A 25,781-nucleotide genomic window follows, 5' to 3' on the forward strand; every position below is an offset into this window, starting at 1 on the left:
TGGAAAAACTCCCACAGGCTTAAGTCATGCAGATTCATGCCCCAGGTCCACTTGGCGAGAACATCAGCTCCCTGAACTGCTGTGCATGTGATGTCTACTTTCTCCCAGGGCTGTGTAGTGAAGGTGAGACTATAGCATACCTTGGAGGACAGGGGCAGGAGAGAGAGTGCACGGAATGAGAAGAGCAGCAAGGGCTATAGGATGAATGTCCCATGGGGAAGGGAGTAACAGAAGAGGATGTGGAAGGCCAACATAATAGGAGAGAAAGTAGGAGGAAAGCAAGAGAGAGGAGAGGAAACGGTAGGGTTTGTTTTTGAGTTTCCTTTTGTTACCAGTGCATTCAATTATTACTGTCAATTAGATCAGCAGTCAGAATAAAATACACCCTTCCCCCTAACACGTTTTAATCCTCATTTGAAAAGATTTCTCCCCTCCCCCAATATAAATAAATCAATCCCTGATCCAGGTGAAAATGATGAGGGATTTTTCGTTAAGCAGAATTTAATTATTGTGAGAGATAAATTGCTGCATAGTTCTACTTTTGCTCAACCAAATGAAACATCTACCTGATATTTCATCACAATCTGTATCTCCATCACAATGGATAACTCATTATACTCAAAATCTACTCTTGCTTTTGGACCAGATCCTCAACTCATATAAATTGGCATAGCTCCATTGAAAGATGTGGCCCATTATGTCTATACTTGTTTTTCAAATATTCCATGCTAGAATTAATTCTGCATATTTTAATGTCTTGAAAAAGATATAACTAATCCAATTAACTAAAAACCTATTCAGCATAGTTCTGATCTCACATACACCACACCACTGTAACTTCTCTTACTTCAGTTGAATCATTCCCGAATAACACCCCTGTAAATAAAAGTAGACTCAAGCCCATCACATGATCAATGCTTATAGTTAAATGGGATTTTAATTTAAAATAATATATTAGCCATTTTTTCTGCATTGTCAAATTGATAGTGCTTTGCACTTATAGCATGTAGCATGTTTATCTGAGAAACTCAAAGCACTGTACCAATAATAACCGATGATGCCTTACAACGGTCCCATGAGGGATGCTTTGCTACCATCATTCTCAGTCACATATATTTAAGGTCACGTCATATCTGGCTCCAGTGATTGTTGTGGTCTATTGCTCTTTGTTTCTAATTCAGAATGGAATGGGTTGCCTTTGTGGCAAGTAGATGTGGTCAGAGTTGCAGTAAATAAGGATTCTGTATTTTAACATTTTTCATTCTTCATTTTAAATAATGAGCACCAACCATGTGTTCCTCCTCCATGCAGAAGCAGGACTACATCCCTAACAAATATGAACAGAGGAGAGGGAGGCCTGCTGCAGTAAAAGCTCTGAATTTTACCTCTCCTCTTTATTTTGGGGCTGCCTTCCACCCGCTCCTTCAATGAAATTCTTACCGCTCCCTTGCTTCTTCGGGAGCTGCACACATGGCATTTATAGCTTCTAAAGGATTCTTAAGAGCAGCACAAGGCTATAACCTCTCCCTGGAGACCAAATCATCCCATCTGTAAAAAATTCAGCCTCTGTCAGCCAGGGACATTGAAACACAGTCATTTTCTAACCTGACTCTCCCACGTGTCATGCAAGGCATTGCCACTGAGGCATTAGGCTTATGTTAAATATGTATATTAAATGAGTTGCAGTGGCAATACCTGAGCAAAGCCCACAGAAATAGTTCTTGCACAGGTTATGATGTCTCAAAAGCTGATTTAATTTAGATGCTTTCCTTTAAAAAATATTTGCAATAGACTTTATATATTTATTGCTCATGGCAGAGTGAGTAGCTTTTTAAAATTTGATCCTACTTATTTAGCAGTTCCCTGCGTGCCTCGTAACAGGGTCACAAGATTCAAATATTTTCTAAATAATATAGGAAAAGAGAAATAGTCTGTTAACTGATATCTTAACAATAACACGATTACATGCCTGACCCTGCTCTCCTTACTCACGAAAAACACCCGCTGAAGTCAAGAGGAGTTTTACCTGAATAGATACTGCAGGATTAAGTCCTTTTAAAACATGCAAATATAACACAAAATGCAGGAATCCGTTCAATGATTTACTGGTACATAGAAAAGGAAGCAGAAATAAGCCATAATCTTGAATGCACTCCTTCCCCTTGCCCATCCCCCATGTCACCATATGTACTAGACCTCGTAGCCTTCTCTATAATAAAACGCTGCCCACTTAGGCTATTATTGATCCTCCACTCCTTCCCTCCGCCTTTCTTTTGTCTGCTGGGTTACAAGCTGGAAAGTCATTCCTTCCTGTTCTCGTGGCAATTCCATTCCTAATGCAACTAATGGTAATGGGAATCATTTTAGTGAGCAAGAGAAGAGATTATAGGCTGAATTCTGATCTTTGTTACACTGATCTAGATCTGTAGTAGCATCATTTACTTAACGTGGAATTACTTCAGATGTACACTTTTGTCACTAAGATCAGACTCTGGCCCTATGTCATTAGATTTTCTGCAATTCTGAATCTTATCCTCACAGGTAATGAGGAATTCCCATTAATTTACATCCAACCACAAAAAAAAAACAGTAATATGGAATGTTATCTCTCATCACTAATAATTACATTGCATCATTTGCATAGTGCTTTTTTTAATTGTATAGAATGTGCTTTTGGCATAAAGCTTTGTATATAAATACTTTTCTCTTAAAATTAACTGTGTAGGTTCATTAATTTACTTGATTCCTTTAGTGTAAACAATTATTAAAGATGATATAGTTCGATATTTGGAATCTACATGCTCTTTTCTAGAGCAAATTCATTTATGATTTCTAAATAAATTCATGTATTAATACACTGTTAATCTGCTATATATACTGTCATTTATATGGTAAAGCTAGTAGTTTCCTTCAAAAAAATTTAAAAAGCAACTGTTTGTGCCTGCTGTACTTGTTTACTGGTTCAGATGGTCAGTAGCAATTTCATGTGAATGGGGATCAAGGGATTATTTAAGAAAAGAGAGTTTTAGAAAATGGAGAAGTGAGAACTAAGGCTCAGGGTCACTCCAGCAATCCCAGGGATAAAATTGAGGAGAAAGGGAAGGAGCTTCCAAGCGCCATCCACGTACCACACAGAGCCCAAGTTGTGAATGTTATGGGCCAGATTTTGATTTCAAATACACACTGATGTAAATCTAGATTAGCTGTAATGAAGTAAATGGAATTATTCTAGATTTTCTCAGGTATACCTGAGATCAGATCCTGCCCCAGATTCAGCTGCTTTGTGCCCGCTACCATCCTCCCTCTTCGTATCCTGCATCAACTCTACCCAAGGACTAATCCCCATATCTCTATTTTGGACATAATGCAAACCCTGAATCCAAACGCTCACTAACCTGGGGGTTTGAAATCCAGCTCCAAATCTGAATATTCCACAAGAGGAGGGTGTTCCAGCTGAGTGTTCAGAATCACCTGTTACTGAGATAGATATGAGCTTGCAGCTCAAACGTAACCTGCTTTTGAATGCCCTGAGTCTGGTTCTGATCTGACGCACCTTGATGCAAAGTAGGGGTAGTTTAGGTACACCAGTGCAAAACTGGTATAAGTGAAATTGGAATGAACTCTGGCCCTGGTTTGGACATACAATGAAAATATTAATATTCTAGTCACAAATATACTCTTCTTCTTTATTAACAATGCCTGTATCATCTTACATGTCTTTTATTATATTCTATTCAGGTTCTTATGCCACTGTCATCACTGTAGTATCTGAGCTTCAGAACCTGCTCGTGCTGCAATGTTAACTCCAGTTTCACGGGTCTCTTAACTCCTGAAACACAATATACTAAATCTCATTTGTTTTGTTGAAATTAGAAAAAAAGAAACAGAAGTAAAATGCAAAGCCAGCCTCAGGGTTTGGAAGAGCACAAAGGTAACTTTTGGCAAGCTCTCAGCTGTGCATGCCGATCTCTGAGACAGCTGAAGACCCATCCATGAGCCATTTCACTGACTGCCCATTGAACAACATATTGAGTTTAAACTCATGGCCTGGATTCACCCAGACACTGCCTATATCTTTGTCCAGATCTACTTCCTCTTCCCCCTTTCTCCACGCTGCGAAAGATGTGAATCTGTATCACTTTCAGTTCCTCTCACAAACATATCAGTGCCTCTATCCACGCTGCCCTTTATGCTGAGAATGTTTCCCAACCCAGTTCACCAAGTAACCTCACTTGCCTCATTCGAATCCCTCCCAAACTCTCACTTCTGCTGTCTCACCCAGGAAAAATGTGTGTGGATGAGCTGGAAATAAAATTAACACAGCTCTCAAGAGATGTGCCTGGCCCATTAGGCTGAGTAATGTTACTCTTATTATTGTCACCCTTCCTCCCCAAGCTGTCCCTGTTTATGGCCCTTGCTTGTGTCATGTTATATTTAGATTGTACAATGGGCTGGGCAGGAACTGGCTCTGTAGCTGTTTGTGTGACATGTTTTGGACACTTGAAAACTAAATAATAACAATAACAACTGACAAAAGGGCACCTATGGCTGAAACCCTTTGATCACACAGCTGACCCTTTCAGCCAGCTCTGGAGCTCCTCCGTTTCACATGCATCCCTTTACCTGCAGACAGCCCACCCCAAGTACATGCTAACAGGCACATCTGCCTCTCCCCTCATCAAATCCCTAGCACAACTGCATTAGCTCAACACCTGCCAACTAGTCACCTCCCAGGTTCCCTGCCTGCCCAGTGCCTCCTGCTGGATCTTCTCCTCCCTGCTCACTCCTTCCCTCCCACATCTCTCTTCCTCACTGCTTTGATTCCCTCTCTTCCATTTCTCTCCCCTTGCTCCATCTTGCTCTCTCCTGCACCTGCTCCCGGCTGCCACTGTTTTTCTCCCCTTTTTCCTTTAGTCCCGATGAAAAATTCAGAAACAAAGGGGTTAAAATTTTTTATCAGCAATGGCAGGTTTATATCAAAAGGTGAATCCATGTAGCCCATATCACACCATTGAACAGAAGGGGAAGTGATGTGTGGGGTAGATTAAATGACTTGCCCAGGGTAACGCAGGAATTTTTTGCTGTTATATTTTAAGGCATGAGGTTATTATCCTTGGCACAGAGTCAACAGAAATTTTTGTCCACCTGTCCTCAGAAATCACCTCTGAAATGCCTCTACATTCTAGCTAGTGCTCCTAAGCATTAATCCTATAGTGGCTATCTGTTTTCACATCCACCAGAGAGAGTTTTCAAAAAACATTTTCTACTGTGCTAAAAGACCACACGTTTATGATTCACTTTCAGACTTTGTTCTCCTAAATGACTTGTTTGTGCACTATGCAACAAAACAAGAGACTTCAGAAACTTGCACACACAGCAGTATTCTTGTTAATGCCTTTTAAGCATATAATAAATGCATGCACAAATAAGTGAGGGAAGGGTCAAGCTATCTTTTTATGTTTTTTTTTCCCCCCAAGTTAAACATCCTCTGCTGTGAAAAGAAAATGTAAAGATATAAATAAATGAAGTCCTGAATGTAAAGGGAAATGATCCAAACTGTCTTGAAATTCAGACTTCCCATCTGAAAGGAAAGTATGATGGAACCTCTCAATTGTTTTAGGCACCAAAAAAATGAACAAACATTTAAGTCACATTTTACTATGAATGGGCAGACTGGCTCCCATAACAAACATTGCCTCCTGCCCTAACCTTCCTGTAACCGTGTCTTAGTGGTTCATAACTGAGAATACCAAATACCAAATCCAGGACAAACTGCTGAAAAATAGGGCCAACACAACCCCAAACTGGTGGTTTTATAAGATATACCAACCAGCCACAAAAATAAACTCCTGTTTCACCACACTGGATAACAAGAAAACATAAAGGCAGTTTCCTCAGGCATTCCAGTTCTTATAACACCACCAAGAACACTGGATTCAGAGATGAGTGGTTCTTTACACCCAATCTCATCAAATAATAGGTTCTTCTGATCCCAAAGGACAAGCCACACACCAGGTCGTTATGTAACTTAGATCTTACCCAAAAAACATGCTGGTGCCAATTCTTTAGAATCTAAAGGTATGTAAAGGTTTATTCATAGAAAGAAAGAAAGAAAGAAAGAAAGAAAGAAAGAAAAAAACATGAGAGTTAAAATTGGTTAAAGGAATCAATTACATACAGTAATGGCAAAGTTCTTGGTTCAGACTTGTAGCAGTGATGGAATAAACTGCTGGCTTAAGTCAAGTTTCTGGAACACGTCCACAGCCTGGATGGGTCATTCAGTCTTTGTTCAGAGCTTCAGTTTGTAGAAAAGTTCCTCCAGAGATAAGAAGCAGGATTGAAGACAAAATGGAGAAGATGCAGCTGCCTTTTTATAGTCTTTATTCATGTGGGGGGCATCCCATTGTTCTTACTGTGGAAAATTACAGCAACAAGATGGAGTTTGGAGTCACAAGGACAAGTCCCATGTCCATGCATTTCGCCTACTCATAGCAGGATATTCCATTAAGTATAGATGGACGTCTCCCATGGTCCACAGTCAGTTAAATGTTCTTTTGGGACTATGCAAATGGGCCACTCCATCTGCATAGTCCCTCCAAGATGTGCTGGCTAATTACTTTGTGGGCATTCCCCCAGGAGCAAACATTTGAAATCCAAGTATACAGCCAATACTTATAACTTCACATACAAAAATGATACATGCATACAGATAACCAGCAAATCACAACCTTTTCAAAGACACCTCCCTCGACAAACTTTGTACAATATTTGCTGCAAATATATAACAGTGGTTGCAACAATGATCTATATGGTCATATTTTAAACAGATAACGTCACACTTCTCCCATTTCTAGCCCTGAACTCAAAACACATTTTTTTAGACTGAATTGGTCAGATCACTGATTGTTGGGGACGGAGGGGAAGTTTCTTTCATTATTCTGCAACTTTGTTTGTGGATTTCATCCTGCAGAGAACAGGAAGAGCTAGGAATTTACAAGACAGTAGTTTTTTATTAGGAGATTTCCAGCTCAAGTTTACATAGTTTATATAAATTTCAGAGAAGCATCTAGACTTTTGGGTATTTATCCAGACCTAATCTCAACTCTGATAGTTTGCCCAGGACACTAGTGCTCTCTCTCTCTCTCTCTCTTAACATATACCTATTTGCATCAACTCACGCAAGAAAGTTCCAAGGAACTAGCCTCAGATCTGCCTCTACCTATGCTTCCCATCTGAAGATCCTTTTTTGATTCTAATTTGTCCCTCATTACATTCCCTTCTATCTACAACCTTCGTTCTGTTCTCAGGCTAATCACAATCAGGAGAAGTTGGGGAGCAGGATCAAACAATTGAGAAGTATAGGGAGATGAACTCCACTCTGGAATGTCAACTGATTGGGATGAGGGGTAAGGAGGTGGGATATAGTATAAGGGCTTCAAGTAAAGATATGGGAATCTTGCTAGGAGAAAAATAGATTTATCTTGGCATGGACTCACAAGTAGGGATGGATGAACTTCAAAAGGAGTGTTTAGTTCTATTACAGTAACACAGAGCATTACTGTAACAGAGAGAAGCCCCAACAGTCTGAGTACTGAGAAATAATGAGAAACAGTAGCTGCCACAAAGGGTTGATAACCGAAAATACGCAAGGACAGACAGGAGAAGTTTTGTTGTTCTCATTTTGCAGAAGGGGAACTGAGGCACAGAGAAAGAAAGTGACTTTGCCAAGATCACACAGAAAGTCTGTAGCAGAGAGCCAGCAATTGAACTCAGGTCTGCTAAAGCACCATCCAGTGCCTTTCCCCAGGAACCTATCCTTCTTCTGGCATTTGTGTCCAATTTAGAGAAACATAGTCTGGCTGCATGTCTGAATTATAGCCAGAATTCTTGAGTGATTTCCCCCTGAAATTACATCCTTTGCACAAAAGGGCTGTCCCCATCACCCTGCTTATGCATCTTCTTGAGGAGAGTCCTAGCAGTCTGCAATCCCCGTCCAGTACTCAGTATGGATCCAGCCAGGAGACTTGCACTTTCCCTCTAAAATTACCAATCTCCTGGGCTCTCATGTGAAAATGGAGAAACCAGATTTGACTGTTGCATTTTGGGTATTTTATCCCAGAGTCCGTTAAATCTGAAATGGGAAGGGCCACTGTGTAGTTGCCACAGAGGGACTTGTTGGAACATTGGGAGGCAGGCAGACTCCAGCCATTCTCAACATGCTCTGCTCATTTACAAGAAGACACTGTGAGATTTGAAAATCTGTGTCTATCAGGAGCTTCCTGTTCAGGCAAAAACTAACCCAGTTATGTAAGAAGATGTTAAATGTACATGGAAAAGTTATGCTTTTCCAAGAACCGTACAGTGATTACATTCACTAAATCATAGCCTGCAATCATTTTCCAGTAACAAACACAGTACATTCTGTGCAAAATTCTGCACTAAAAGAGGCATTTACAATCTTAAGTCAATAAGATGCAGTTCCTTATATTTTTTTATGAAAAATAATAACCCGGACTCCCCGCAGAAGGCAGTAGTTTAGCTGTTTGTTTTTATACTCACTCATATCCTCAAATGTCTTCAGGAGGAGATTTGTGGATAAACAGGTTTTTTTATGAAAAAAATCTGTTCCTAACTATATTAGCTGTATCTATGGCTTTTTTGTTTCAGATTAAATTGAACCTCAAACATTTGTTTGTTTAAAATTAGGGGGATTCACAGTTTAGGGGATAAAAGCAGAGGAGGAAAGTGAAAAAAGAGGGGGTGCTCAACAGCTCACTTTCGAGTAATCCTTTCAAATCTGTAGTCTCATCCTGGAGCAATTCATCTTAAAACCCAGTAAAAAATCAATAAACATTAAATATGTAAACCCATTTTTGTTCTTCCTGCTTTCTATTTTGTTCGACACAATTCCAAATGACGATTGCTTATATTGTTTGCACGAGGTCCTCCTCCCACTTCCCATATATTTACGGAGCACTGGTAAGGTCTCCCTTGAAGCAACACTTTAAATCCCACCTGTTTTCCAAATATTTCATTTGTTTCAGAGAATGTGCAAGTACCCTGTGGTACTGGACCTTTTTCTGTATCATGTTTGTGATACAGACACTACCTCAAGTAACGATGTTGATTTGCATCCAGGATTGTATATTGTATATTTTGCCTATCCTGGAATGATACGTCTAAATAAATAGTGTAACTGATTTTGTATAATGATTATTTATTTTTATTACCGTGATCATGGTGAGGTAGTGAATGGAGGAAGGGGAGACTTGACAAACAGTAGTGTGCAGATATCCACGCACAAGTGACAACTGTGTAAATATGCTTTTTAGAAAAGGTGCTATATGTCACTGACTTGATGTAGAACTGCTGTGTCCAGACAGCACTAAAAAAATTCCACCTGCTAGATGATGTATTCTTTATGAGTAACAATTATTCTTTGGAAGAGCAGAGCTGTTACTGTCTCTGTTTTATTGATGCATGATGGCCACCCACAGAATGATCATGGTGTTCTTTTGTAATAGAAAGCAACTAATTCAGCTAATGAGCATGCTTATCCTCTAGATGGGGTGAGCAGAATTAAAAGTCAGAGGACAGTTCTTAGATTAAACTTCTTCACATCGCTAGTATAGTTTTTTTTCCCCAGTGGGTTTCTTTCTACCTCCCCCAATAAGCCAAGAGTCCCTTCTTGCAAATGGAGTAATGCAAATTACTCTTGCCCCACAAGGTATTTCTGATCAATTATAGTGACACGTGAGAAAATGATCAAAATGTAGCTGAAAAGGAATATCAGCTCCATCCGAAGACAAAAAAGGTTGGACGATCTCAGGCAAAGATCCTCTCCTCATAGCAGGAGGGCCACAGGTTTCAGTGTCTATTCAAGATGAGTTGATTTTGCAAACTGCAGTGAGCAACCTCTTTGGAAAAAGAGGTTAAGCTGAAATCCTGTCTTGTGAAATCTACAATCATCTGCTGATTGTAAGAAGCAGCTAATCACAAGCAAATATCCTTATATGGTGCAACCTACATAAAATCCTCTTTTCTCATGCACAGTAAAGATCCTGTTATTATCCCCACCCCCCTTTTCTGTTGTGTTTTGAATTTCCGTAGGATGGGGGAACACCATTATTATTTCCCCTTTGGCCATTTCCCACTTTACGGTTCTCATCGCATAGGCCGCCTTGGGTGCCTTTCTTCTTTCCTTGCCTTCCGTTCAGGCTGCAGTGCAGAGCGACATTTCTGACTTTCCTTTCACTGTTCATTTGCAACTTCGTATGTTTTATAGCGCAAACTTTAATTAGAAACCACTGCCCTCCTTTTAGATAACAGGGGTCAGGGAGAATCCATTTTCAATACACCAGCTCGTTCCTTTCTAGAGTGCAGAATATTTATCTAGGGACACAGCACAGTCCATTAACCAGCATGTAACTGTTCTCCTGTTTTGTTTTTCATTCCCAGAAGGGAAAGCAAAAAAAAGAATAACAGTCTGAAGAAAATAATTTCTTTGCCTAGCTCACTGAAATTTGAAAAGGTGCCTCAGGCTAGCTGTTTCTGTTAGGAATAAGTGTATTCTGGCTTGCTCAGGAACCTTGTGAATCCATGTCCTTAATAACTATCGTTAACAATCCATTTGATTAGTCTGAAAGTAAATTCATATTTATAGTGCTCTAGTTTTTGTTTATATAATAAGGGCTTGCTTCTGAACTCACTTAAACTAGTTTTGCACAGGTGTGACTCCACTGACTTGATTTACATTACTTATAAAGTCATAATCAGTCCCGATGAATCTCCTCTCTCTCTCTCTCTCTGCATGTAAACACATACATAAATAGCATTCATGTAAGATTAAGGGTGCAAGATCAATCACCCCAAAGTCAGGAAATTCCAACAGCTAAGGCAGCTCCGTTGTGCTGGCAACAGTAATGCAGCCCTGTGGTCACATTCTGTATATTTTATGGTCTCTATTAAAAAAGACGCTTTATGTGCCAGTTCATTTATTAATAGATGTGAATTGTAAACTGTGGATTTTAAATTTCATATCTGTTCAAGTAATTTGAAGCCATCATAGCCTAATATTAGTACTGTAAAATCCAGATAACTAAACAAATTAATAAAGTTGTTTGCAATGTTGTTGTAGCCATGTTGGTCTCAGGATATTAGAGAGAGACAAGGTAGGTGAGGTAATACCTTTTATTGGACCACCTTCTGTTGGTGAGAGAGACAAGCTTTTGAGCTTACACAGAGCTCTTCTTCAGGTCTGGGGAAGATACTCCAAGTGTCACAGGGCTTGTCTACAATTAAAAATGCTACAGTAACATTACTCCAACTGTGCTACTGTTGTGCTTCAGTGTAGACATTGCCATAGTTAAGATGACCCAGACTCCTGCATAGACAGTGATAGGTTGACAAAAGAATTCTTCCATTGACCTAAATATCACCTCGGGGGAGGTGGATTAACTATGCCAGCAGGAGAACCTCTCCCTTAGCTGTAATGAGTGTCTACACTGAAGCCCTACAGTGGCACAGGTATCTACCCCAAGGACATCTGATATGTATTTGTCCTATGACTGCAGAGGTGTTAACTACCCACTTCACCATGAATGGTCTTTTGTGACATGTGTTAACTCCTTATCTGTTCCACCATTGTATTTAGTTGTGACATTTTGAGTACCTTTCCCAGACATGAAGAAGAGCTCTATGTAAGCTTGTCTCTTTCTACAATAGAATGTGGTCCAACAAAAGATATTACTTCACCCACCTTGTCTCTCTAAGGCCAGGTCACACTACAGACATATGGGAGTATAACTACATTGCTCAGGGGTGTGAAAAATCCATACCCGTGAGTGACGTAGTCTTACTTATCGGCTCTGTGTTCTTGGGGAACCAGGGCGCAGTACCCAGCCTGACTGACCTATGAAAGACTTCCCCCCCTCTGCTTGAACCAAAGCCAATCAGAAGAAAGACTTACCAAAATGAAAAGGCAGTGGGAGATACACCTAAACCCCTCCGGACAAGTATGACAGGATTAAGGAAACTCCTCTAGCCTTATTTTTATCGAAGATGGGACAGGGAGGCATTCCCATTAGCATACAAAATGGAGAACAGAAATTCCAAGGCAAGAACTCTGAGACCAGGAAAGCACTGCATGATGGAGAATCTCTGCTCCAGATGTTAATGAACCCATGCCTGCACACACCGAGCTCAGTAGTTATCAGATCAATTCTAGTAATAAATCCTTTATTGGTATAGAAAATACTGAAGCTGCCTAATTGTATTGTGAGCTCCCTGGAAGGAACACCGCCCATAACCAGGAGTAATCAGTTCCTATTGTATAGCCTGAACAAAACAACTTTGGTATATCCCTTGAGCCATCAGTTTACCCACAAATAAATCTAGTGTTCTCCCTTGAATCATTGTTCTTTCCCTACAAAAATCCGTACCCATGCTCAAGTAAGTGCTCTGATGCCTGGATCCAAAATCTGCATCAGTTCCACTGGGACTTCATCTTCTCCTGACTGATCGTGCTAGGGGCTCTGCCTGTCTCCAGCACTCCTGACCCTCAGCTACCACCACCACCTGGGAACCCCAATCGACTCAAGCTTCATTGAGTGGTGAGAACCCATCTCTCTCTCTCTCTCTCTCTGTAGGTATAGCCTTCAGACCCTGACTTGTGTGATCAGTTATAGTTTTCTAACCCTGACTTTTATAATCAAATATAAGTTAGATTTAATATTATAACTGTTTTGTTTGTTTGGCTCCCCTTGTATGGTTATTACCTGGCAATAAATAACTTTCATGGTTAAGCTGGTTGCTTCTCTCTCTCTCCCCCCTTGGGTGTTTTTTTGGCTTACCCATTCATTCTGCAGCAACTCTCCTCGTACCTAAGCTAAAAGATCCCTGCAGCACCCAAAAATCCTGTGGGGTTTGCTCATCAAGTGGGTTACTGCCAGAACAATTGCAATGTGCAAGTGGGGATAGGGACGTGCTGAACCTGGGACATCTGAGGGTGGCAGCCTGCTCAGGCATGCCCTATTCAGGTGCAGTACCCATGGCATAGGAGGGTGATAGCTTGGAGATGCTGTTCAACTGAGCCTGCTGAGTCCAGGGACATTGAAGGGGTCAGCTTGGGAGTGCTGATTAACCCGGTCCTCTCCGACGCGCTCTGTTAATGTGTGTGTGTTCATCTGATTCTGGGGCTGGAAGAACCCAGCCCTGAGGAACCTAGGTCCTGCAGCATAGCTCCACTGGGAGGGGACTTGCAGAAGGGAGGAGTAGAGCTCCGTACGAGAACACAAGTGACACAAGCAGCACACGGATAGAATTACAGAACTCCCCCCATCCCCCAGAAGAGTAACCCTAATAAATGAGCGCACCCCAAAGTAACGGGCAAATCTGGTAACAGTAGTTATACTGACCTCACCCCCCTCCCCTCCCCTCCCCCACCCCCCCATGCAGACAGTGCTGTGTAAGCGGGACAGCTTCCCCTATCAACATAGCTACCGCGTCTTGGGGAGGTGGATTAACTATGCCAACAGGAGAAGCTCTCTCGTCAGCATAGAAGCTTCTTCACTTAATCACTACAGCAGCGCATCTGCAGCAGTGCACCGATGCAGTGTTTTAAGTGTAGACCTGCCCGCAATTAGTGAAGTGTAATATGTGAACATTTGCATGATATAAAGGACTAGAAAATACTAACTTTCAAGTGGGCTGAGAGATTTTCACCTTAAAACAGTGTTTGTGATAGTATTTTAGACTTTAGAGGCCATTTTCTATGGTTTATTTAAATACATGTGCATGAATTAGCTGCATAGTAAGTTGCCTGTGCGCACCTTTATATGGCATGGCATTTAAATATACACTGCCAGATTTAAAGTAATAGGCTATTGCTTATATTCAGCACACAACATCCAAATGCCATGCAAAGATGTTATTACTTAATGAGGACCGTCTCCAAGAATGTCAGGTGTTCAGTTTCAAATTTCAGCTGTTTTTTGCTATGACCCTATAAAAATAGTTTTTGTAGAATGTTCTTAGATGGGAAACATGCACCTGTTTCTCCCTCATTTAACTCAACATATAATCAACTCCCTCATTTAACACGTTTTTCTCAAACTTTCAGAAACCAAATTTCTCCAGAGATTAAGCGTGCGTGTGTGTGTGTGTGTGTGTGTATGTGCACAGACACGATTCTGAGCGTATGGAAACAGGGTTAGCATTACACTTGTACTGAACCCTTACTATAGCAGCTATACTGCGACTCTAACTTAATACATATGTAGTAGTAATAATAAGCTCTGCAGAGTGCATTCCATCTATAGGCCTCAAAATGCTTTACAATGGAAGGTAAGTACTCTCAGTAAGGCTAAGATTTTGTCACGGGTATTTTTAGTAAAAACCACAGACAGGACACGGGCAAAAAAAAAAAAAAATTCACGGAGGCCGTGACCTGTCCCTGACTTTTACTAGAAATATCCGTGACAAAATGGGGTCTGCGGGTCCCCACACCACCTGAAGCAGGGCAGCTGTGGAGGGGTTCCCCTGCTCCTGTGGGGGCTGGGAGCTGTGGGGGGCCTCCACCTCACGTGTCAGCTGGGAGACAGTACATTTAAGGATGTCATTGTTAGTTAGTGCCTGTAACTCACGTGATAGCCATCTGGGTAGCAATGCTGAAGCGTCAGAGTTCAAATCTTGATGTAGATGCATGGGGGAGTTAGACATAGAATTAAATGTCTGTGGCCTGGGTTACACAGGAGGTCAGGCTAGATGACCATGGCGGACCCTTCTGGCCTTAACACTATGGACACGTCCACTCTTCCAGCTGTAGCTGTGGTTTCTGGCTTGGGTGTTGGATCATATTAAAGAAGTTCTGTATTAAAATCACAAATGAGTTTGATTCCCCAGAGTTTAAATTCCAGGGTATTACTAATTAAGAGGTCTCTTGGTTTTTGGTACTGTTTCTCTCCCTCTATGTGTGAAACTTGCAAGCTGCTAACTGTGTTAGTACATTCTAAGACAGAGTCTGTTCTCAAAGCAATTCACAAGAGAGAGAGACTCAAAGCAATACTCTAACAACAGAAACAGCACCCAGAGACTCCCCACCCTTTTGTTGTATTAACCATTGTGATTAAAATAGAGATAGAGGATGTATGTGGATGGATGCTTGGTGTGGATAATAACTGAATGATCAGGGAGGTGCCAGCCTAAGAATCCAGTGTCCATCGGCTGAAGAAGGCGTCAATTGGAAATAACCAGAGGACCCCCCCCCCCCCCCCCGGAGGGCAGACTGGAATCCACCCAACAGCCTCAAGGATGGGAGAACCAAAGAACAAGATAACATCTTGGAGCCGTCAGGAATGTGCTATCTGCTGATTGATTCAGCAACAGCATGATGAAGCAATTCCCATAGACTGGCATAGGAAGAAATTCCTATAAAAATAGACTCTAAAAAGTGAGAACTTTGGGGTCTGATTCTGCAAACCAACTTCCAGGAGCATCAGATGAGCATCTGACAAGGCCCTGCTCCCTCCTCATGTCCAGGCCACCTGGCCAGTGGCTTGGCATGAGCAACTCTAAGGCTGGTAACTATGATAACAACCTTGCAGAACCTGTGTGTGTGTGTGTGTGTGTATGTTTGTATGAATGAATGTGAGAATAAATTTGAGATTGAATGGAATGTTATAACTATAACTAACTGCTTACTATGATTCTTTCTGTATTCACAATAAATGTGGTATTTTGCCTTTTTCCCTTTAATAAGATCCTGCTGGTTTTTATTTTATTGGTACAACATTTTGGTGGAGAATTGCGAAAGGGGGAATATTGGTAAAAAACCTCAGTTATTGTAAATATTGGTGTGCACACCGCCAGCTCTAGTGAGCTAGGCATTTCTATTAGGTTAACCAGACCTGCTGGCCTCCGAGAAGGTAGCAGGGGACCTGCTGGCCTCCGAGAAGGTAGCAGGAAAAACAGATTAAACCAGACCTGCTGGCCTCCGAGAAGGTAGCAGGGGACCTGCTGGCCTCCGAGAAGGTAGCAGGAAAAACAGATTAAACCAGACCTGCTGGCCTCCGAGAAGGTAGCAGGGGACCTGCTGGCCTCCGAGAAGGTAGCAGGGAAAACAGATTAAACTAGACCTGCTGGCCTCCGAGAAGGTAGCAGGGAAGAACAGGTTAACCGGACCTGCTGGCTTCCGAGAAGGTAGCAGGGAGAAATAGGTTAACCAGACCTGCTGGCCTCCGAGAAGGTAGCAGGGAAGAACAGGTTAACCGGACCTGCTGACCTCCGAGAAGGTAGCAGGGAGAAACAGGTTAACCAGACCTGCTGGCCTCCGAGAAGGTAGCAGGGAGAAACAGGTTAACCAGACCTGCTGGCCTCCGAGAAGGTAGCAGGGAGAAATAGGTTAACTGGACCTGCTGGCCTCTGGGAAGGTAGCAGGGGACCTGCTGGCCTCCGGGAAGGTAGCAGGGGAAAAACGCATAGATTAAGCTATGATTTCAGAATCTAAGCTGTGTCACTTGCTAAGTAATACCAGCAGTGACAAAGAGATTGAAATATCCATGTTAAGATGTTTAAAAGAAAACAGGGTAAGCCAGTACTAGAGGGAGGAATGGAGTCAGAAGGAACTCCAACCTCACCTTTTGTTAAAGAAATTACACCTTTTAAACAAATCCTTCAAAAATTTGGGCACAGTCCTTGGACTAAACAAGCCCTAGCTGATGTCTGCACTATTTCGGACCTAGAGGATAGATTGGCTCAGTATATCCTCATATACAAACCTTCTAGTGCTGCCAAAAGAGATGCAGCAGCAATTTGGTTGTTGTGGGAGGCATGTAAGGATTCTTCCCTCCGCTTGTCTTCATGTAAAGAGGAAAAGGCACAAATGGAAAAGGGAGCAGACAATTGGAAGGTGCTGGCTACAAATACCCAAAGCCAGCTGAAAATAGTGAAAGAGGCACTCCAGGAATACAAAAAGAGTGAAAAAGTTAACTCTGCAGAGGCTGGAGGGAGGCAGGTAAAGGGGGAGAAGGTCCTATGTACGGCACCACCAGGCATAATTACAAAGAGAAAAGAGAGTGTAAAAAAAAAAAAAAGTTAACTCTGCAGAGGCTGGAGGGAATTAAGCAGTTAAACTTTGTATTTCACCCAAACAACTTTTAACCGAAAATGTTAAAAAGGAAAAGTGTTAGAGCATTCTTGGTTTCTTTGCAGCCATTCTGAAAGAAAAATGGGCCCTTTTCCAAAGGAATGTCTGTAAATTAGCCAGGCAAAAATAAACTATCTGATTAAAATAATTTGACTGGACAATTTAGTCAAATTTGCTAAAAGAACATAAGAGGGTTCTATTGGAACTTAACTGCCTCAAATGTATAAAGGGAATGTAAGATGTAAAAAACAGAGCAGTGTGGAAGGGATGTTAAGGAAAAGAAAATGTGTATGTATCTGTCTGTGTGTGTGTAAATATGTAAAGTTCTAAGGACCAGTTAGTTTTGTTTTTGTTTTAAATAATGCCACTAAAAATCCATTTGACTCTTTAATTCAAAGTTGCAAAACTGACAGACCTTTTTTGCTAGACACAGGTAATTAGTGTTGTTTGGCTTTGGGATTTGGCATTTAACCCTTAAAAGGTAACTCAGGGCTTTACAAAATTTAAAATGTTTTTAAGTTGTGGCTGCAGCAGGGCAGTCAAAATCAGGAGAATATAAAAAAAAAATTTTGGATTCTTTTTGTTTGTTTTTTGTTGGTTGTTTTTGTAACAAAATAGCAGATGAGAGTTGTAGTAAAAAAAAAAAAATTAAAAAAAGACAGTGCCTCTCTGAAGCAACAGCAGGGGTGAGGTGCACAAAACAAAAAGAAGCAATGTTAGAAATACTGAGTCTTAAAATGGCTCTGAGTAATCAGAACTGTCACTTTGATAAAGGTACATGAAAACTCTGTAAGCAAAAAAAAGAAATAGTGACACCTTATGTAAAAATGGATCTGGATAATGTTATAGAAGTTAAACTATGGAAGGAATGTGCATTTGCCCCAGAACATGTGCAGGGTATATTGTAGAAGGGGCAAAAGAAATGCAAACATACCATGCTACTTAATTAAAATGCTATTAGGGCTCCAAAGGGAGCCACAATAGGTTGGGTTTTCTTTTTCAGATTGCTGTGTGTTTTGGAAGCAGAAGTTAAAAGTAATCAAAACTCCGGTGAAAGTTGATTGTGTCCCTTTTAAGATAGAGTCTCTGAGCTGCTGATGGCTTTAAATCCAAAAGCAGGAAGTTTCTGTGAAAATGCAAATGACCTAAATGATAAAGGAAGGAAAGAACTAGCAGCACAAAGGAGCTGCAGATAAAGGACATACCTGGTCAGCAAACAAATTGTCTAAATAAAAGGCATGGGATAACAAGATAATTTTAATAAATTTAATGATAATAAGTATCCCTGTAACAACGTATAGTGTGTATGATTTTTGGAAAAATCCTTTAAGGTCGTATGGTAATGATGCTTCTCAGTTATTACCTGTAAATACAACTTAAAGCTTAACACAGCAGGAAAAACATTATAAACTTGGTCTGCTGTATAAGAAGGAAAACTCAGGGATTTAATGACTAAACAGTGGGATAATTTCCCCATAACCCTTAAAAGATAAAAGCCTTTGAAACCTGGCCTGCCTATAGAACAAAAACAGGAAAATATGGGGGCAATTTCTCTGTTTTGCCTGCAATCAGCAAGGGTATTTGTAAAAGAAATATTTTAAGCAATAATCTGCCACCCCAAAAGGGGTAGAAACATGTTCTTTTTGTCTTTCAGAAAATCAGGAAAAGCTGCCAGCTGAAAAGCAACCCAATACCACGAATCTACTGTCACAATAGAAATTGTGTTCTGTGTTCTATGTTTTGTCTTGTGTTTTGTGTTGTTGCTAGCACTTGTGTGTTTAAAAAAAAAAATACTGAAGACCTGCAGGAACTTAAAAATAAATTAAGCTTCCTGTCCCAGCTACAGGACAGCCTGATACAAAAACAAGTACATGCCAAAGTAGACTTGGTCCAAATTGGTCTGGGTAACCTAAAAGGCCAATGGAATCTTTAGTAATGGCTTAATACTACCACATGGCTTATCCATAAGAAAAAAAAAAATATTAGAAATAGGAAACTACACAGGCATAGCTATGGGATGCACTGAAATGCAGATACTTGCACTAGCTACTTTGGAACACAAAATGTTCTGGGTCATATTGGGAAATATTAAGGGTTTGATGCATTTGTTAAAAAAGAAAGAGATCATTGTTTGACACTTATCAATATGAATGGATGCAACATGTTTCCACTATTGTAAACCAGACTTGTTAATGGGAGAAATTGTTGTCAAAATTGCACACCAACAGTCCCCGGAGGCAAAGGTATTGAAGGTTAACCCACTCCCCATATTACACATGGGATCCTTTTGGCTACCCTGGACCTTGAGCCAGTGGGCTGGGGAGGGAGGGAAGCTATTGGACACTAGAGGTTGTACCGAATGGACTCCTCAAAAGTGGGTGTGCCTCACCTTGCCTGTTGCCCCAGAACCTTGTAGTAAAGATACATCATTAGGATCATGTATGTGGCATGAATTGGAATCACAAACTCAAATTGCCTCACAGTACTTTCTCTTGAATAGGCTACATAGAAAGTGACACTGACGATTATAAATCTTAGTGTCAAAAGGGGGATTATGTTGGATCATATTAAAGAAGTTCTGTATTAAAATCACAAATGAGTTTGATTCCCCAGAGTTTAAATTCCAGGGTATTACTAATTAAGAGGTCTCTTGGTTTTTGGTACTGTTTCTCTCCCTCTATGTGTGAAACTTGCAAGCTGCTAACTGTGTTAGTACATTCTAAGATAGAGTCTGTTCTCAAAGCAATTCACAAGAGAGAGAGACTCAAAGCAATACTCTAACAACAGAAACAGCACCCAGAGACTCCCCACCCTTTTGTTGTATTAACCATTGTGATTAAAATAGAGATAGAGGATGTATGTGGATTGATGCTTGGTGTGGATAATAACTGAATGATCAGGGAGGTGCCAGCCTAAGAATCCAGTGTCCATCGGCTGAAGAAGGCGTCAATTGGAAATAACCAGAGGACCCCCCCCCCCCCGGAGGGCAGACTGGAATCCACCCAACAGCCTCAAGGATGGGAGAACCAAAGAACAAGATAACATCTTGGAGCCGTCAGGAATGTGCTATCTGCTGATTGATTCAGCAACAGCATGATGAAGCAATTCCCATAGACTGGCACAGGAAGAAATTCCTATAAAAATAGACTCTAAAAAGTGAGAACTTTGGGGTCTGATTCTGCAAACCAACTTCCAGGAGCATCAGATGAGCATCTGACAAGGCCCTGCTCCCTCCTCATGTCCAGGCCACCTGGCCAGTGACTTGGCATGAGCAACTCTAAGGCTGGTAACTATGATAACAACCTTGCAGAACCTGTGTGTGTGTGTGTGTGTGTATGTTTGTATGAATGAATGTGAGAATAAATTTGAGATTGAATGGAATGTTATAACTATAACTAACTGCTTACTATGATTCTTTCTGTATTCACAATAAATGTGGTATTTTGCCTTTTTCCCTTTAATAAGATCCTGCTGGTTTTTATTTTATTGGTACAACATTGGTAGATGTGTGTGTGTGTAACACGCTGCTGGGACTATCCAGAGTTGTGAGTCACTGTGTTACCTCTCTGCCTCAGCAAGAGGTGAGCTTTGCTGGAGATTAGACTTTGTGTCAGCTCCCTGCCACACCAGTCTGTCTTCCTCATCAGCAAACTCCCCAAGGCTTCCCCAGCGCAAACCTCACCTAGCACGTAACAATCAGTGAAGTCCAGTCCCAAAGTTCCTCAGAGACGTTTCTCTGCAATGCACAGCCCCTATCACTGTGCATTCACAGAAAATATTAAGTTCACTGATGGTTTATAGTAAAAGAAAACAAGTTTATTAACAAAAGAGCATGGATTAAATGATATCCAGTAAAAGAGATAAAGATAGAGATGGTTACAAGCAAAATAAAAGGGAAAACCTACAGCAAAAGTCTAAGACTTAATCTAACAAGATCGGAGCACTGGAACAGGGTGGGGGGACTCTCCCACTTTCTACCAGCAATAAGGACAAGCAATGGGGAGAGGGGGCAGAGAGGAGCAAGCAGGGGGCAGGGTCTTGGGGGGGAAGAGTTGGTGTGGCAGAAGGTCTCATGGAGAAGAGGTGGTGTGAGGGCAGGGGTTCAGGGGAACAGGTGGTGCGGGGAGCAGGGCCATGATTCAGGCACCCTTGCCCCCCCCCCCACACGTTTAGAGAGTTTCTGTCACTCCTGAACAAGATACACTCTTTGTTCAAGATGGTTTCTCTTACCCACAGTCTCCCTTCCAGGCTTTTATTGGCCAGCCTTGTCAGGACCCCTCACAGAGATCAAATTGCTTAGTTTCTTTGCCTCTTAAGGTGAAGGATAAAGATGGAGTCACTTATTTGCACTCTAGTGTTCCTTGTATTCTCAAAGGAATTGTCTTTGTCTTACGAGGCAAGAAGGCCTGTGTCTCTCTGGGGTGCTGGAGACATGTTAATTCTGTCTCTCGAGTTCTGGAACAGTATAACCCCTACTGGTCTAGCTCAATAGCTTTGTTAACTACTAATATGTAAACTGAGGTAAACCCACATTCTTTGGCGAGGATAGATCTATTTATCACCTTTACCCAGGCTAAGCTAGCTGGTCTTCAACTTGTTCTCACAACATCATACAGAGGGAAATCATAACTTCACATATAGTATTAACATGCGCATTTTACAATTATATTAATAAGCAGCATGTCAAGTATCAGAGGGGTAGCTGTGTTAGTCTGTATCCACAAAAACAATGAGGAGTCCGGTGGCACTTTAAGGACTAACAGATTTATTTGGGCATAAGCTTTCATGGGTAAAAACCCACTTCTTCAGATGCATGGAGTGAAAATTACAGATACAGGCATAGATATACTGGCACTTGAAGAGGAGGGAGTTACCTTAGCGGTGGAGAACCAGTGATAACAAGACCAATTCAGTCCGGGTGGATGTGGTCCACTCCCAATAATTGATAAGGCAGTGTCAATACCAAGAGAGGGAAAATTGCTTTTACACTGAGCCAGCCACTCCCAGTCCCTATTCAAGCCCAAATTAATGGTGTGAAGTTCGCAAATGAATTGTAGCTCTGCAGTTTCTCTTTAAAATCTGTTTTTGAAGTTTTTTTGTTGAAGGATGGCTACTTTTAAATCAGTTGTTGAACGTTCAGGGAGATTGAAGTGTTCTCCTACTGGCTTTTGTATGTTACCATTCCTGATGACTGATTTGTGTCCATTTATTCTTTTACATAGAGACTGTCCAGTTTGGCCAATGTACATGGCAGAGGGGCATTGCTGGCACATGATGGCATATATCACATTAGTAGATGTGCAGGTGAATGAGCCCCCAATGGTGTGGCTGATGTTGTTGGGTCCTGTGATGGTGTCGCTAGAGTAGATATGGGGACAAAGTAGGCAACAGGGTTTGTTACAAGGATTGGTTCCTTAGCATTTCTGTGGTGTGGTGTGTAGTTGCTGGTGAGTATTTGCTTCAGGTTGGGGGGGCTGTCTGTAAGCGAGGACTGGCCTGCCTCCCAAGGTCTGTGAGAGTGAGGGATCATTTTCCAGGATAGGTTGTAGATCCTTGATGATGTGCTGGAGAGGTTGTAGCTGCGGGTTATAGGTGATAGCTAGTGGTGTTCTGTTATTTTCTTTGTTGGGCCTGTCCTGTAGTAGGTGACTTCTGGGTACCCATCTCGCTCTGTCAATCTGTTTCCTCACTTCCCCAGGTGGGTATTATAGTTTTAAGAGTGCTTGATAAAGATCTTGTAGGTGTTTGTCTCTGTCTGAGGGACTGGGGCAAATGCGGTTGTGTTTTAGGGCTTGGCTATAGACAATGAATCGTGTGATGTGTCCTGGATGGAAGCTGGAGGCATATAGGTAAGAATAGCAGTCAGTAGGTTTCCAGTAAAGGGTGGTGTTTATGTGACCATCATTTATTTGCACTGTAGTGTCCAGCATGTGATTAGCTTTCATATGCTGTCTCACAAGACATAGTGTGTACAATATTGTTTCAGTAAGGTGTGAATATAGGGGTGTCTAGGGTTACAATATGAGCTAGCAGCACTAAAATTATCAGTGGAGATGCAGGATGGGCTGGCTACCTGCCCAGGGTCCTGGATGGGATTGTACTCTGGATGGCTATCCCGTCCCATTGCTGTTGTGGCTGCCCAGCTATCTTTAGCGTGCTAGCTCAACCAAAGCTAAGCTAGAAAAACACTTCCAGATCAAATGGAGACATATCCTTAAATTATCGTGCATGGGAATATTTTGACTAAGTACATCAGGGCAAACCTCTAGTTTACCGAAAGTATCCTGGGATCTTTTATGGCCATGTCAGTTCTGAAGGTCGCATCTGAAAGCCTTCCCCCAAACACACACACATAAATCTACATGCTACTTAACTTATCTGCTATAATTGTTTTGCCTTTGATCCATAAATAATAATAATAACTTGTGACTGTTGGTTCCAAATGGCATTTCTGCTTAAGTCTGAAACCTGGTAGCGGAAAGAATTTGCTTGCTTCAGTTTGCCAGTTCACTTTCCTGCCCAGCTCCACTACCTACATTCATAGAGAATTTGATCCCATAAAATTTGACCCCTGGACTTTGCCATTTCTCATTCTGACTGCACTGGAGTGGGCAGTCAGCCAGACTCATTCAGAATTATAGACTGTTCTTTCTCTGCAAACAAACCTGCAGAAGTAAACATAATATCCTTGGCTCATGATGATGGTGAGTCACTACTGGTTGATGGGTGGTGGTTGAAAGTGTGTGATCATAGTAAGGAAATGTTTTCTTGCAAAAAGAAACATAATAACCCTACTTAGCATTTTGAAAGCTTTGTACAAACATTAACTAATCCTCACAACATTTCTCTGAGTAGGTAAACATGGTTATCCCTGTTTGAAAGATGGGAAAATAGAGACATGGAGAAGACCATTGTAGTGGGAGGGTCTAGTGACCAGCTGGCTTAGTGGTCAGCTTGTGGCCTTACAGATTCTGCTGGCCTAATCATCCCAGAGGCCCACTATCATCCCAATAGCAGTGGCCTCAAATCACCCCCTCAATCACCTCCAATTGTCCCAGAGCTCATCACTACAAAGGGGTGGGAGGCAGGCAATGTAGGGGGATCCAGGCCCACTCATTCCACCAGGTCCCAAACCAGGGCCCGAGGGGTCTCTCAAAGTGTCCAGCCCGATCACTGAACTACCCCAAATTACATTACCCCACTACCTACTAGTCTGGAGCTCTTCAGTTTGCTGTTTGGTTGTGGGCTTAGCAGACTCCCCTCAGTCTCTCTGTCCAGTTCAGTTAGATCATTTCTCTCAGGGCTTCAGCTCCCAAAGAGGGGGAACCCAAGTCCCTGCTGCTATCACAGTCTTCACAAAGTTGCTGCCACTCTGTGAGCAGCTCTCAGCTTCAGCCTTGCTTCCTGGTACCACATACAGTTCATTCCCTTTTCTCCTGGGCTACCAGTGTCCTTTTAAACTATTCCTCCACTGCGAACATTCCCTGTACCTGTTGAGGAGCTGGGCCTCTAGGGTGAACAGATGTCCCAATTTTTATAGGGACAATCCCAATATTTGGGGCTTTGTCTTATATAGGTGCCTATTCCCCATCCCCATCCCCATCCTGATATTTCACACTTGCTGTCTGCTCACCCTACGGGCCTCCCTAGCCCAGTATTGCACTATTCACCTTCCTGGTTCCATGGGAGGCCTGTAGACCCCATCACATCCATGCTGTGGGTCTCTGCAGGAGCCAGGATTAGAAGCTAGGATTTCCCGGTGCCCATCCAAGCATGTACTGTACAAGATTATGCTGTTTCTCAATACCGTTTGTAATTATTCATTAAAAAAGAAATAGGAAGGGAAACCAATAGGAACATAATAGCCTAGCAGTGACCAGAATGCCAGCACCTTCAAGTTAGGGGTGTTTTGATTTAGAGCACTAGCTGTAGCTTTCTCCTGGTGTTTTAGCTTCTGTTCAGATTCTGTCACAAGGGACTGTCAGGATTTGAAGAGGAAGAAATACAAGAAAACATTGTTCTTATGTACTTTCTTCTCCTTTTTTCATGAGCTCTGATATGTCCATATTCTTATTTCCCTTTCCTGCTTCCCAATGCATCCTCTGTCACCTACTGACCTCCCTCCTCTCTAAAAAAACCCTTCCTTCTCTCACCCACTTTCTCCTCTCTCCCCTCCACTTGAAAGACCCTTCTAACCACTCCCATCTGCTTCCATTTTCTTCCCTCAAGAAACTAATGTTCTTACTCAGGTCTGCGTAGTGCAGTATGGACACGCCAGCATGGTTGTGAGGCCCGAGTGTCCATAGAAGTGTGAATACTCAAAGCACGGGCTTGGAAATCCAAGCCAACAAGACAGGATGATACTAAACTGGGAGGAGTGGTAGATATGCTGGAGGGCAGGGATAGGATACAGAGGGACCTAGACAAATTGGAAGATTGGGCCAAAAGAAATCTGATGAGGTTCAATAAGGATAAGTGCAGGGTCCTGCACTGAGGACGGAAGAACCCAATGCACCGCTACAGACTAGGGACCGAATGGCTAGGCAGCAGTTCTGCGGAAAAGGACCTAGGGGTGACAGTGGATGAGAAGCTGGATATGAGTCAGCAGTGTTCCCTTTTTGCCAAGAAGGCCATTGGC

The sequence above is a fragment of the Lepidochelys kempii genome, chromosome 1, assembly GCF_965140285.1.
Source record: "Lepidochelys kempii isolate rLepKem1 chromosome 1, rLepKem1.hap1, whole genome shotgun sequence".
Classification (NCBI taxonomy): Eukaryota; Metazoa; Chordata; order Testudines; family Cheloniidae; genus Lepidochelys; species Lepidochelys kempii.